This window comes from Peromyscus maniculatus, chromosome 8 (assembly GCF_049852395.1).
Source record: "Peromyscus maniculatus bairdii isolate BWxNUB_F1_BW_parent chromosome 8, HU_Pman_BW_mat_3.1, whole genome shotgun sequence".
In the NCBI taxonomy this organism is placed as follows: Eukaryota; Metazoa; Chordata; class Mammalia; order Rodentia; family Cricetidae; genus Peromyscus; species Peromyscus maniculatus.
Window position 1 is genome coordinate 69,029,011 of NC_134859.1, and position 12,641 is coordinate 69,041,651.

General features: G+C 47.1%; 3 pseudogenes; all 3 read left to right on the forward strand.

The window, feature by feature from the left end:
* Positions 1 to 34: 34 nt before the first annotated feature.
* Positions 35 to 3,363, forward strand: LOC143274473 (E3 ubiquitin-protein ligase RBBP6 pseudogene; annotated as a pseudogene).
* Positions 3,364 to 4,425: 1,062 nt separating this feature from the next.
* LOC143274474 (E3 ubiquitin-protein ligase RBBP6 pseudogene) lies at positions 4,426 to 7,609 on the forward strand (annotated as a pseudogene).
* Positions 7,610 to 7,638: 29 nt separating this feature from the next.
* Positions 7,639 to 10,354, forward strand: LOC143267073 (E3 ubiquitin-protein ligase RBBP6-like; annotated as a pseudogene).
* Positions 10,355 to 12,641: the final 2,287 nt, after the last annotated feature.

Sequence of the window (12,641 nt, forward strand, 5' to 3'; positions counted from 1 at the left end):
GAGCGGGGCCTAGCCCACAGAATCCTCTGCCAGCATGGCCTGTGTGCACTATAAATTTTCCTCTAAACTCAACTACGACATGATCATCTTTGATGGGCTCCAAATCTCCCTCTGCGACTTAAAGAAGCAGATTATGGGCAGAGAAAAGCTGAAAGCTGCCAATAGCGACCTGCGGATCTTCGACGCAGAGACACAAGAAGAATATACAGATGACGATGCGCCAATTCCTAAGAACTCATCTGTGATTGTCAGAAGAATTCCTAGTGGAGGCGTTAAGTCGGCAAGGAAGACACACGCTCTAAGTGGAACCGGACCAGTGATGGGAACCACACAGGCAACCGATGACTCTTCTGCATCCATTTCTCTGGCCCAGCTTACAGAGACTGCCAATCTGGCTGAAGCCAATGCTTCGGAGGAAGATAAAATCAAAGCGATGATGTGGCAATGTGGCCGAGAATACGACTCAGTCAGTTCCGTGAAGAAACCTCTGGGTCCACCACCTCCATCTTATACCTGTTTTCGTTGTGGTGTCCCTGGTCATCATATTAAGAGTTGCCCAACAAACGGGGATAAGAACCTTGAATCCGGCCGGAGAATCAGAAGGAGCACTGGAATTCCTACCAGTTTTCTGACTGAGGTGAAAGATCCTAACACGAAGGGTGCGATGCTCACCAACTCTGGAAAATACGCAATACCGACCCTAGATGCAGAGGCCTATGCGATCGGGAAGAAAGAGAAGCCACCCTTCTTCCCAGAGAAACCGTCGTCGTCGTCATCTTCAGAAGAAGAAGAAGAAAAAACACCTATCCCGGAGGAGCTCCTGTGCCTCATCTGCAAGGACATCATGGTGGATGCTGCTATCATCCCCTGCTGTGGAAACAGTTACTGTGATGAATGCATTAGGACAGCACTCCTGGAATCAGATGAACATACATGTCCAACATGTCATCAGAACCATGTTTCTCCGGATGCTTTAACTGCCAACAAGTGTTTACGACAGGCTGTTAGTAACTTCGAAAATGGAACTGGCTATACCAAAGGACCTCGCCAACAGTTCCCTCCACCCCCACCCCCAATACCACCACCAAGACCGCTCCTTCAGAGGAGCCCCCAGCCTCTGGCGCGAACTCTGGTCCGGAGCCAGCTGGATCCTCTGAGGATCCCAGTGACGTCTTCCTCAGCTCTCCCAGCTCCCTCTGTATCTTCGTTAACTTCAAGTCCGGCTCCCTTGGCACCCTCTGTGCCTGGAAGTCCATCTTCTGCCCCAGCTCCGGTACCGGTACCGGATTTGACTGCGACAGTGTCTATCCCAGTCCATTCGGAAAAGTCAGACGGCCCTTTTCGGGATTCGGGTGATAAAGTATTACCAGCCGCAGCGCTGGAAACAGAACATTTTAAGGGAGCCTCCTCAGTTGCCACTGGGGCTCTTACTCAGGAAAAGGGTCACGAGGTGCCTGTCCTTGGAACTGCGTCTCGGTTGGCACAGTCCTCATTGCAGGGACAGTGGGTCCCCACAACTGGTCCGGCAAGAAAAAGTGCCGCTCTTCCAGGTGGTGGACCACCACCAGGCTGGGGACATTTCAACCAGCTTGGCCACCTGGTTTCTCCACCGCAGCAAGTCAGAAGAGGGGAAGGAAGTCGTCACAGGAGCACAGAGTGCGGGCCACAGCACAGCCAAAGATCCCAGAGGCCTCAAGGCCCATCCCTCCCAGGAACTCCAGTCTCTGTGCCTGTTCCTCCAGGTGTACCTCCCCCACACTTCTCTCCTGGCTTCCCTCCTGACCAGCCCCAGCCTTCAGGATACAGTGTCCCCCCTGCAGGGTTTCCACCAGCTCCTGCCACTGTATGGAAACCTTGGGTGTGGTCGTCAGGAGTGCAGACTGCTCACCCAAACACCATGCCTACAACACCAACCCGGCTTTTGTCCAGGGAAGAATTCTATAGAGAGCAACGACGACTGAGGGAAGAGGAGAAGAAAAAGTCCAGGCTAGACGAGTTTACCAATGGTTTTCTTAAGGCGTTGACGGGGCATGAAAAGATTCAGAGGAAGCCAGGGCACTCCTTTTCCAGGTCTAGATCTCCCTGTACTGGTTCATCAGATTCAAGAAGTTCATATGCTTCTTCCTCAAAGTCAAGATCTGGCTCCACACGGTCAAGCTCTTCCTCTGGATCCTCCAGCCGCCCACACTCTGGCTTCTATTCGCCATCACCTCGATACCCCAGGAGAGGCAGAGGCGAGAGCCGTCATCACGGTTCAGGGGCCAGTTCTCGAGGATATCGTGGATCTAGGTCAAGGTCCCCTCCATATAGAGGTTCTCGTTCACGGTCAAGATCTCCTCAGAGAAGGTCCACTCGCCGTGACATCAAAACCTATTAAGGGCAGAGGGTCCACTTTAGAGACCTCTTTGAGAAAGAACGCCCCAGGGAAATGGGAGGGGAAACGCCTACCGATAATGGTACAACAAGTGCTATCGTGGGTATGCTGTGGGGGCACAGGCCAGACCCTCAGCTACCAGAGAAGACTTCTCTCCATAGAGACTTTCACCTCTTCATATCAGAAATTCACCCTTCACAAGAGGGCCCAGAGAAGACTATGCTCCTGGACAGCGTCATAGACACAGAAATCGAGGCGGCAACTATCCAGGAAAGCCTTCCACGGAGGAGAGAGAGTCACAATCCGAAAGGTAACACAAAATCCAAAGTGGAGGAGAGTGGGGACGTCCTAGGAGTCAATAAAGACACAAGCATAAGAGAAAAACGGAAAACGGGGAAAGCAGGAAGAGAGTGAGAGCTTCCTGAGTTCTGAGCTGTTAGAGACTTCCAGCCAATCCAGGGAGTTGTTGGGTGTGGATGACACTAAGGCAGATACACCGTTTGTCCTCCCAAGGAGAGACGATGCTACACACACCTGTTGGGGATGAACTGACGGAGGCAGAATCCATCACTTTCAAAGCAGTGTCTGAGAAGGACAAGAGAGAAAAAGATAAACCAAAAGGACAAAGTGACAAGACCAAAGGGGAAAGGGACATGCCTGCTACAGCCAAGAAGGAAAATGTTTTCAAACCTTCTAAAGGACCCCAAGAGTAGGTGGATGGGGACCGTGAAAACTCTGCTAGGTCTGACCCTCCACTTGAAAAAGCCAAAGAGCGGGCTGCAAAGACTGACTCTCTAAAACTCCGATCTTGTAGCTCTATTGGGAGTGATGGCAGGATATGTCCTGGAGACCAATAACTTGGACTGGGTGTCTTGAGGGCAGCATCTGATACTGTCGATTTTAACAAAAACATTGTTAAAAGAGGGCAACGGAACATGATCCTATCAGCTTGAGGGATGGAAAAATAAAAATAAAAAGTTTCTAAAACATCTCATGACCCCAGTGTTTTGTTTGTTTGTTTGTGTTTTCAGTTTTGCTTATTTCCACTCCTTTCTGATACTTTACACATACCGCAAGTTCTGCGGTCAACTTTATATCCCAGGCGGCTGCTTCTCCCATTTAACATTTTGCAAAGCATTGCCACAGTGGTATTGTGCCTAATTCGTCACATCTGCCTTTAGTTCTAACTTTTTCCAATCCTAGCAGTAGAGCTAGATATCAAAAATTCCTTTTTTTTTTTTTAAGTGTCTTGTGTAGCCTGGTCTCTAACTCCTAGGTAGCTGTGGGTGACTGTGGTGATATCTTGTTTGTGCCCCAATCAAAAAGCTTGCCTGAAGATCAGAGGGCTGATCAGTCACTAGTTTAGCATAGAGGCCAGGGACTGTTGGCACACACCTCTAATCCAAGAACTCGGGAGGAGGAAGCAGGAAGATCCAGAGATCAAGACCACCCTAGCTCTAAGTCATTGAGTCAGTCTAAGAACAGAGAGAGAGAGAGAGAGAGAGAGAGAGAGAGAGAGAGAGAGAGAGAGAGAGAGAGAGAGAGAGAAGGAAAGGGAGGAGCAGAGGGAGAAGGAGAGGGAGAAAGAGAGCCAATGGGTGGGGTTGGGCCACACCCTTAATCCCAGCACCAGGGAGGTGGAGACAGGTATATAAGGCAGATGGAGACCGGATCTCAGCTCATTCAGTCTGAGGATTCCTAGCGACAGGATCTCACCCTTTCAGCTGAGGACTAGAAAAGATAGGTGAGAGTTGGCTGTGGGTTGCCCCTTGGACTCTCTGAACCTTTGGCATTTGGCGTCTGTGGTATCTGGCTCGGGGGGTTTTTACTGTTCAAACCATTTAGAACTGGTGCTACAGCTGGTGCCCAGTGTGGGGCAAGAAGCCAGGACCCCGACATAAGAGTCTCACGCTCTACCCCAAGAGCTAGCTCTATTCTGAGGCAGCATCTTTGAAGACAGGAGTTCAATCAAGGTCCCGGGGTCTACTTGAGACCCAGCTGCAAACATCAGGGCTCTGAGCGGGGCCTAGCCCACAGAATCCTCTGCCAGCATGGCCTGTGTGCACTATAAATTTTCCTCTAAACTCAACTACGACATGATCATCTTTGATGGGCTCCAAATCTCCCTCTGCGACTTAAAGAAGCAGATTATGGGCAGAGAAAAGCTGAAAGCTGCCAATAGCGACCTGCGGATCTTCGACGCAGAGACACAAGAAGAATATACAGATGACGATGCGCCAATTCCTAAGAACTCATCTGTGATTGTCAGAAGAATTCCTAGTGGAGGCGTTAAGTCGGCAAGGAAGACACACGCTCTAAGTGGAACCGGACCAGTGATGGGAACCACACAGGCAACCGATGACTCTTCTGCATCCATTTCTCTGGCCCAGCTTACAGAGACTGCCAATCTGGCTGAAGCCAATGCTTCGGAGGAAGATAAAATCAAAGCGATGATGTGGCAATGTGGCCGAGAATACGACTCAGTCAGTTCCGTGAAGAAACCTCTGGGTCCACCACCTCCATCTTATACCTGTTTTCGTTGTGGTGTCCCTGGTCATCATATTAAGAGTTGCCCAACAAACGGGGATAAGAACCTTGAATCCGGCCGGAGAATCAGAAGGAGCACTGGAATTCCTACCAGTTTTCTGACTGAGGTGAAAGATCCTAACACGAAGGGTGCGATGCTCACCAACTCTGGAAAATACGCAATACCGACCCTAGATGCAGAGGCCTATGCGATCGGGAAGAAAGAGAAGCCACCCTTCTTCCCAGAGAAACCGTCCTTGTCGTCGTCGTCATCGTCGTCGTCGTCGTCATCGTCGTCGTCGTCGTCGTCGTCGTCATCTTCAGAAGAAGAAGAAGAAAAAACACCTATCCCGGAGGAGCTCCTGTGCCTCATCTGCAAGGACATCATGGTGGATGCTGCTATCATCCCCTGCTGTGGAAACAGTTACTGTGATGAATGCATTAGGACAGCACTCCTGGAATCAGATGAACATACATGTCCAACATGTCATCAGAACCATGTTTCTCCGGATGCTTTAACTGCCAACAAGTGTTTACGACAGGCTGTTAGTAACTTCGAAAATGGAACTGGCTATACCAAAGGACCTCGCCAACAGTTCCCTCCACCCCCACCCCCAATACCACCACCAAGACCGCTCCTTCAGAGGAGCCCCCAGCCTCTGGCGCGAACTCTGGTCCGGAGCCAGCTGGATCCTCTGAGGATCCCAGTGACGTCTTCCTCAGCTCTCTCAGCTCCCTCTGTATCTTCGTTAACTTCAAGTCCGGCTCCCTTGGCACCCTCTGTGCCTGGAAGTCCATCTTCTGCCCCAGCTCCGGTACCGGTACCGGATTTGACTGCGACAGTGTCTATCCCAGTCCATTCGGAAAAGTCAGACGGCCCTTTTCGGGATTCGGGTGATAAAGTATTACCAGCCGCAGCGCTGGAAACAGAACATTTTAAGGGAGCCTCCTCAGTTGCCACTGGGGCTCTTACTCAGGAAAAGGGTCACGAGGTGCCTGTCCTTGGAACTGCGTCTCGGTTGGCACAGTCCTCATTGCAGGGACAGTGGGTCCCCACAACTGGTCCGGCAAGAAAAAGTGCCGCTCTTCCAGGTGGTGGACCACCACCAGGCTGGGGACATTTCAACCAGCTTGGCCACCTGGTTTCTCCACCGCAGCAAGTCAGAAGAGGGGAAGGAAGTCGTCACAGGAGCACAGAGCGCGGGCCACAGCACAGCCAAAGATCCCAGAGGCCTCAAGGCCCATCCCTCCCAGGAACTCCAGTCTCTGTGCCTGTTCCTCCAGGTGTACCTCCCCCACACTTCTCTCCTGGCTTCCCTCCTGACCAGCCCCAGCCTTCAGGATACAGTGTCCCCCCTGCAGGGTTTCCACCAGCTCCTGCCACTGTATGGAAACCTTGGGTGTGGTCGTCAGGAGTGCAGACTGCTCACCCAAACACCATGCCTACAACACCAACCCGGCTTTTGTCCAGGGAAGAATTCTATAGAGGGCAACGACGACTGAGGGAAGAGGAGAAGAAAAAGTCCAGGCTAGACGAGTTTACCAATGGTTTTCTTAAGGCATTGACGGGGCATGAAAAGATTCAGAGGAAGCCAGGGCACTCCTTTGCCAGGTCTAAATCTCCCTGTACTGGTTCATCAGATTCAAGAAGTTCATATGCTTCTTCCTCAAAGTCAAGATCTGGCTCCACGCGGTCAAGCTCTTCCTCTGGATCCTCCAGCCGCCCACACTCTGGCTTCTCTTCGCCATCACCTCGATACCCCAGGAGAGGCAGAGGCGAGAGCCATCATCACGGTTCAGGGGCCAGTTCTCGAGGATATCGTGGATCTAGGTCAAGGTCCCCTCCATATAGAGGTTCTCGTTCACGGTCAAGATCTCCTCAGAGAAGGTCCACTCGCTGTGACATCAAAACCTATTAAGGGCAGAGGGTCCACTTTAGAGACCTCTTTGAGAAAGAACGCCCCAGGGAAATGGGAGGGGAAACGCCTACCGATAATGGTACAACAAGTGCTATCGTGGGTATGCTGTGGGGGCACAGGCCAGACCCTCAGCTACCAGAGAAGACTTCTCTCCATAGAGACTTTCACCTCTTCATATCAGAAATTCACCCTTCACAAGAGGGCCCAGAGAAGACTATGCTCCTGGACAGCGTCATAGACACAGAAATCGAGGCAGCAACTATCCAGGAAAGCCTTCCACGGAGGAGAGAGAGTCACAATCCGAAAGGTAACACAAAATCCAAAGTGGAGGAGAGTGGGGACGTCCCAGAGTCCATAAAGACACAAGCATAAGAGGAAATCGGAAAACGAGGAAAGCAGGAGGAGAGTGAGAGCTTCCTGAGTTCTAAGCTGTTAGAGACTTCCAGCCAATCCAGGGAGTTGTTGGGTGTGGATGACACTAAGGCTGATACACCGTTTGTCCTCCCAAGGAGAGACGATGCTATACGCCTGTTGGGGATGAACTGACGGAGGCAGAATCCATCACTTTCATAGCAGTTTCTGAGATGGACAAGAGGAAAAGATAAACCAAAAGGACAAAGTGACAAGACCAAAGGGGAAAGGGACATGCCTGCTACAGCCAAGAAGGAAAATGTTTTCAAACCTTCTAAAGGACCCCAAGAGTAGGTGGATGGGGACCGTGAAAACTCTCCTAGGTCTGACCCTCCACTTGAAAAAGCCAAAGAGCGGGCTGCAAATTCTGACTCTTTGAAACTCCATCTTGTAGCTATATTCCGAGTGATGTCAGGATATGTCCTGGAGACCATTTTCTCGGACTGGGTCTCTTGAGGGCAAGACTTAGACTAGCATCTGAATGTGTCTTTGGGGTCAAGCTTTACAGGTTCAAATTTGATTTCCTTTTTCCACAATGTCTAGATTTTCTCATGGTGTTGACATTTTGCTAAGCAATGACACAGAAGGCAAACACATGAGTTAAAATGTCACTTTGTTAGTTTTGAGTGTGAACTGTATTAACCAGTGTGCTAGGTGTGTTTTTATAATTTGTGTACTAATTATGAACAAAAAATAAAATAAAAAGCTCCTAAACATCTCATGACCCCAGTGTTTTGTTTGTTTGTTTTCTTTTCATTTTTACTTATTTGCACTCCTTTTTGATATTTTACACATACGGCAGGGTCTGCAGTCAAGTTTATATCCCAGGCGGCTGCTTCTTCCATTTAACTTTCTGCAAAGCATTGCCACAGTGGTATTGTGCCTAATTCATCGCATCTGCCTTTAGTTCTTCCCTTTGCTTATCCTAGCAGTAGAGTTAGATATCAAAAATTCTGTTTTAAAAAGAGTCTCATATAGCCTGGTGTCTAACTCCTTTGTAGCTGAAGTTGAGTGTGTGATCACCAACTTAAAAAATTATAGCCTAAGCTCCCACAATTGACTCAGTAAATCCTCTGAAGAATGACAACATCACTGGAAATCCCAAAAAACCCACTCTAATTCTAGGAAGGACTTCAGGAGTCAAAGCCAGTCAAGGACGAGAAGGTGAAAAAGGACTGTTCCAAAGACATGAAGTTAGGAAAGCCAGCCAGTAAGGATGAATAGGTCAAGAAGCCCGAGACACATCATCTTCGTGGTAGCACGAAAAAGCAAAGAAAGAAAAAAAAACTGAAGAAAAGAATGTAGATAAAAATTTTGAGTCATCATCTATGAAAATTTCTGAAGTAGAAGGAGCTGAAATAGTGAAACTGTCACCAAAGTGGAAAATGGAAGGTGATGTTGAAAAACTAGAAAGGACCCCAGAAAAGGACATGATTGTATCATCAACTGCCCCAGCCAAAAAGATCAAACTCAACAGATAAACTGGGAAAAAAATTGGAAGTGCAGAAAATAATCTACTTCAAATGAACCCTCCAAAGAAGTACAGTCAATGTTTAGGAAAATTAAAGAGGAAAAAGTGAAAGGAAAGCCAAGGGGGAAGTAGCTGTGACTGAAGGCTCCAGCTCTACGTTTTTGGATTACACCAGTACAAGCAAGCTCAACTGGAGGCAGTTCTGTGTGAAACTCTGAAGTAATACAGATACAAAGAGAATAGTCTTTAAAACTATGGAGGAGGAGTATAACAATGATAATACAGCTCCTGCTGAAGATGTTATGCTGTGGATATCACTCTATATAAATAAAACACTGATGGCCAGTGACCAGGCAGGAAGTATAGGCGGGACAAAGAGAAAGGAGAATTGGGGAAACAAGAAGAAGGAGGAGAGACACTGCAGCCCCCGCCAGCACAAGCAGCATATTAAGACGCCGGTAAGCCACCAGCCATGTGGCAAGGTATAGATTTATAAAAATGGGTTAATTTAAGATAAAAGAACAGTTAGCAAGAAGCCTGCCACGGCCATACAGTTTATAAGTATTATAAGCGTCTGAGTGATTATTTTATATGTGGATTGTGGAACTGTGGGTCTTGGTGGAAGCTGGAGAGAAGCCCTCCAGCAACAATGTTATAATTATCCAGGTTCCTCAGTTTGAATGGGATTAAAATGACTTCAGTTCTGAAGAACAAGATGTGAAATCCACACAACCTATACACAGTTTATATATTATATAATAGATTACTACTAGGCCATCATGTATAGTCAAGTACACTGAGAAAAAAAGAGCAGACAGAGAAAATTCAGAAGCTCACAAAAAAGGTGAGCCATGAGGTTAGAAGCTCAAAAATCTCTGTGTCCAGTGAGAAGGAGAGAACCAAAGACAGTGGTAGAAATGGAAATCTCTGACAAGAGGAAGAGCAGCACCTTGCCAGAGAAGGAGAGCACCGAGGACTGTCTAAGTGAACCGGGATATTCTAAGAATCTGTCTCAGACTTCCAAAGAGCCTAGGACCTCAGCTAAGCATGATCCCTTCATGATTCTTCCAATGAAGTATTCACTCCCAGTAGAGAGAAGAAAATGGACTGTGACAGCAGAGAGTATTTCTGTTCAGAGCAGAGAGATGGGAGAAATGAGTTAGCAAGAAGGAAGGACTCTCACTCTTGGAGCAAACATTCCACATTTGGACAGAAATGTGAGCCAAAGAAAGAAAGAGATTTGCCTAATGAGGGGTCAGAGTCCACAAAAAGTAATTCTAGTCCCCCCAGAGACAAAAAGCCTCAGGATCATAAAGCCCCCTATGATACCAAATGGTTACGTGAAGAAGCAAAGTCTGTATATATTCTTATATTAGTTCTAAATAAATTATTTTTGTATTAGACAAAAAAAGGAAAAATGTGACATTTTGTTTGTACTCTAAGAAATAAAGCTTGCCTGAGTTTTGAGGCACCCTGGGCTATATGAGAATAAACCAGTCTAAAAGAGAAATAGAGCTAGGCAGTGTTGGTGGCTCACACCTTTAACCCCAGCTCTAGAGAGCTGGAGAAAAAAAATATAAGGTGGGTGGAGACAGGATCTCAGTCCAGTCAGTCTGAGTATTCATAGAAATAGGATCTCCCCCTTTCAGCTGAGGAATTGGCAAAGTGAGAGGTGGCTGTGACTTGCTCCTTTGTCTCTCTGATCTTTCAGCATTTACTCTGATATCTAGCTCTGGGTTTTCACTATTAAAAGCAACTAGAATTCGAGTTACAGTTGACTTTGAACTTGTACTCCAGAAGTGGAGGCAGGAGGATGAGGACTTCTAGCCCATCCTTGGCTATAGTTATTTGGAGGCTGGCACGGGCTAAATGAGACCTTGTCTCACACACACAAACAAAAGAAGTGAAGTGCACATCAGACAGTGACCAGGAGCTAGAGGGTGGTGAGCAGTGCTTGCTGCTTTCGCAGAGGCCCTGGGTTCGGTTCCAGCACCCACTGGATGTCTCACAACCATCTCTAAGTCCAGTTCCAGGGTATCTGATGCACTCTTCTGGCCCCCAGGGGTTTCTGCATAAAATGGTACACACAAACCCATGCAGGCAAACACATACATACACAAATTAAAAATTCAATCTTTTAAAAATTATATTTAAAATTTTTATTTGTGTAGGGTTAGGCATCATGCCATGTGCTGTGGAGTTCAGAGGACAACTTGTAACAGAAGTTACATGTTTCTACCATGTAAGTCCCAAAGAAGGATGGAACTCATGTCTTATACTTGGTGGCAGGCACCTTTAAACCCAGAGTTTTTTACAGGAAAAGTAATAAACTAATACATCTTTAAAAATAAAGAAGGAGAACCAGCACTTTACAATACCTGTCCAGGCAAGCCTTGGAGAGAAACTGGCTTTGTGGAATCAATATATAGCCACTGTGAATGCTTGAAAAGATGTAGTACACTAAAAACACCATTGTAACACTTCCTGAAGTAAGGGGAAGTATCCAAAAGAGCACTACTGTATAACACTTCCTGAAGTGAAGGGAAGTATCCAAAACAGCACTACTGTTTAACACTTCCTGAAATAAGGTGAACTATACTAAAAACCTCTACTGTAACACTTTCTGAAGTAAGGTAAACTATACTAAAATCCTCTACTGCAACACTTCCTGACTTAAGGTGAACTATACTAAAAACCTCTACTGTAACACTTTTTGAAGTACACTGAAACTTTTCTGTGAAACTCGGACTCCAGGTTAGTCATAAACCCCAGCCAAATACCTGTTTTTACTCAGAGATTCTTTTCTAAGTGGGGGCAGGAATGTTAACTTCAAGTGGCTGTTTTCTGACTCAGGAAGAAATGTGCAGCAAATCACCTTGCAGGAGTCATTTATTTATTTATTTATTTATTTATTTATTTATTTATTTATTTATTTATTTATTTATTTATTTTAGGTTTTTTTGAGAGTTTCTCCCTGTAGTTTTAGTGCCTGTCCTGGATCTCCCTCGGTAGACCAGGCTGCCCCTCGAACTCACAGAGATCCACCTAGCTCTTCCTCCCGAGTGCTGAGAATAAAGGCTTGCAACCTCACCCCCCAGAATTTATGGGCAACTTTTAGGAGGAGGAAAAGGGAGATTTAGATTTAGATGTAGAGTGGGGGCAGGGAATCTGTTTTGTAAACCAGACCTAAAGTTGCAAAGAGGTTAATGAATTTACATGCCTGGGTTTGTGACTTACTTGTCCTGTTTGTTTTTGAAGGATTGTGTCCCAGACACATGCTTAAAAGAAGTGAATTATGAACCATTGAGATTTTTTTGTTAAATTAAAATTAAATTTTAATTAAATTTTTAATTAAATTTTATTTTAATTTTACATATCAGCCACAGATTCTTTTGTCCTCCCCCCTCAGGCCCTCCAACTTCCTCCCAGCCCACCCTGGACACCCATCTCCTCCAGGATAAAGACTCCCCTGGGGATTGAGTTCAACCTGGTAGATTCAGTCCAGGCAGGTCCAGTCCCCTCCTTCCAGGCTGAGCCAAGTGTCCCTGCATAAGCCCCAGGTTCCAAACAGCCAGCCCATGCACTGAGGACAGGTCTTGGTCCCACTGCCTGGATGCCTCCCAAACAGATCCAGCTAATCAACTGTCTCACTTGTCCAGAGAGGAACCATTGAAAATTTAACATAGTCACCGGTTTTGGAGTGAGAAGGCCAGTGTCCCAGACTAGCCCACAACTCCATTAACTAGGACTGCATTGCATCCCCCTTGAGTTCCACATTTCCTGGGGACATGAGTATTGTCCTTTGGCACTTTGGTGTGAGATGTGGCTTCAGTCCCCTATCCATGTGGAGAGTGACCCAGGGGTGTGCTTAGCACAGGTCCTGGAAAGGAGGGTGCTGGAGAGGAGGGGCTGGGAGACAATGAGGACCTGAGACTGCTCA